The 2,740-nt window shown below is 42.3% G+C and overlaps 1 pseudogene; it reads left to right on the top strand.

The window, feature by feature from the left end:
• Window positions 1–1,720: 1,720 nt before the first annotated feature.
• LOC112616341 lies at window positions 1,721–2,496 on the top strand (annotated as a pseudogene).
• Window positions 2,497–2,740: the final 244 nt, after the last annotated feature.

Raw genomic sequence — 2,740 nt, 5'->3', positions numbered from 1 at the left:
TACTTATTTTTGTTTTGCTGAAAACCTATGGCGTGCTGAGGCATATCTACCCCACCTTTAGCACTGCTATTTTTCCAGCTTTTTTCATGTTTCTTCCCTCTCGAACTCTTTATTTCTTTGACCCCTATGCCTGTATTCCTGCCATTTCTTTCTTTTCCTATTATCAGTCGATAAATAATCAGATGAATATTAAATTCTATTGGCTAAGTATTTACTAATATTTCCTAACTTACACGGATAGGGAACAAGAAAGCATGACATATAGTGCCCGAGCATAAATTTCAATCTTTTGCTACTAGGTGCAGACTCCCTTTTCAATCCCCATGAAGCCTGACCTTCTGAAGACTATAATTATTAGTAAAAGCATCAGCCAGTAGTCTGCCTGGAGCAACCCTGCAAGGTAAAAATGCTGCAAGGGCTGGATCTGGTGACAGACAGTGGAGAAGGACATGGAGGGCCACAGAGGGCATAGGATTTGTGTTCCCAGAAGGAAGTGCTGGAATCAGGAGTAGAAGCACCGAAGGTCATTCCGAAATGAAGGAAGCATGTTCCTCTGTTCACAGCTGAAAATTGAATAGAAAGCTAGAGAAAATTTACAAAGATAGAGTTAGATATTCAGCTATTATGGTTTAGACAATAAAATGGAGGAAAGGAATTTCGATTTACTGAAACCATACAGTGTACTAGGCACTTAACTACGTGCTTTACGTACATGATCTCATTTAACCCTTTTAACAATCCTGTGGGCTAGCTATGACTCTTGCCATTTCATATTTAAGGAACTCATCCCAAGTCATACAGTTAGAAAATGGTAGTGTCAGGATATGCATCAAGGTCTTTCTGACTGCAGAGCCCACGCACTTCCTATCCTATCTTGCAGATGGCCCAGTTTGAGACTGAGGGGAACATGCTGTAGGTATTTATGTCTACCTGGCAAGCCAGAGACTGTGCTCTTACATCAACTTGCGTATCATCTGTCAGAGAAGTTTTGTGTGTGCGTGAATGTTTTATTGTTATTATTATTGTCGCTCTGATTCTGGAGGGAAATGTCTTTAGAATTTCAAATAACACATGACTCATTTCCTGATATACACTGTCACCATGATTTCTTTTATGAAAATATTGAATGCAGGCTCTGGAAATAAGAAAGACTTTCTACACATGCGCTGTAGAATAATGCTTAAGCTAAAAAAAAAAAAAAAAAAAAAGACAGAAAGGTGCCCTGATTAACCCAGTCCTTTCCGCATAGAATTCCTGCAAACTGTCAGCATCCCACAAGATTCCACCCACTTGGCAAATCCTAGTGCCATACTTTGAACAAAGACATCTACCACAATAACATTCCAGGCAGCTATTGAAACTATCTTTGGGATGCAGGGCTTTCTTGACCAGCTCTGAACAGTTGACCCTTGAACAACATGGGTTTGAACTGAGCACGTCCACTTATATGTGGATTGAAAATATAGTATTTAGGTGTGGGGGCTGGGGATCATATGACTCGGGTGTCCCCGAGCCCTGCTGCCTTCACATCCTGGGGCAGCCATGGGATGCCAGAGTGTGGTGATTGGTGGCCAATGGGTCCGAGGCCGTGTCTACTGCGGCTAAGATGACTGCCTTTCATGATTGGCCTTGACTTTTCCATACATTGTGTGACTCTTGCCCCATGGCCCTTTGGCTGACCTTACCGGAAGCCATGATGACAGCAGCCTTTTGCCCTTAGATGCAGGGAGATGGTGATGGAGGTGGATATAGCAGTCAGAGAACATCTGGCAGAGACAAATATGGACCACCTGTTCATACAGAATACGAGCTTATTGTAGAAAGTCTTTCTAGTGGTTACGGTTGGCAAGATTTAAAGGATTTTATGCAACAAGCAGAAGAAGTAACCTATGTTGACGCTCACAAGGAATGCACAAGTGAGGGCATTGAGTTTCACTCCTGTTTTGACATGAAGCATGCGTTGGACAAACTGGATAGTGCAAAAATATTAAGCTTATTGAAGGTAAGCCAGGCACAAGCGATAGGCGATCCGATTCTGGAAGCAGATCCAGGTCTTGATCTAGAAGACGGTCACGAAGTAGGAGTCACCGGAGCAGCCACAGTAGATCTCAAAGTATCTCAAAAAGTCACTCCTGATCCAGGTTGCGGAGCAAAGGTCGATCACGTTCTCGTTCAAAAGGCAGGAAATCTAGCTCAAGGAGCAAATCTATGCCCAAATCGGATATAGACTCCCGTTCTTGTTCTCAAAGCAGATCTGAGGATGAGTATGAGAAATCTCCAAGCAGGTCTTGGTCTCGATCTTCCAAAGAAAGTGGAAAAGGTGATACGAAGTCAAAATACAGATCAAGGAGCCAGTCTCGTTCCAATTCACCCCTACCTGTTCCACCCTCAAAGGGTCATTCTGTGTCCTCTCCACCAAAAAGAGCTACTTCAAGATCCTGTTCTAGATCTCATTCAAAATAAAGATCAGGGTCCAGGTTGAGTTCCAGAGATTAATCCAGAACTCTTCATTCATTGCACACTATTTTGGAACACATTTCTACTTGCTTAGGCAGTTGTTCTTCCATGTTTGTACTTGGCTTCTTTTGCAAGAGGAATCTCCTGAAAACAAGGGCACACAGAAATTTGATTTATGGCCAAATTTGATGAAAAAGATGAGGCTCTAAGGAAATGGTGGCATAAAGTCAAAGACCTTCTCCCTTCTTTGTAGAATTAAGATAACTTCAATTTTACAGCTTTT

This window comes from Theropithecus gelada, chromosome X (genome assembly GCF_003255815.1).
Source record: "Theropithecus gelada isolate Dixy chromosome X, Tgel_1.0, whole genome shotgun sequence".
Taxonomy (NCBI): domain Eukaryota; kingdom Metazoa; phylum Chordata; class Mammalia; order Primates; family Cercopithecidae; genus Theropithecus; species Theropithecus gelada.
Note: the sequence above shows the minus strand (reverse complement) of the source record. Positions and strands in the feature narration are given on the sequence as shown.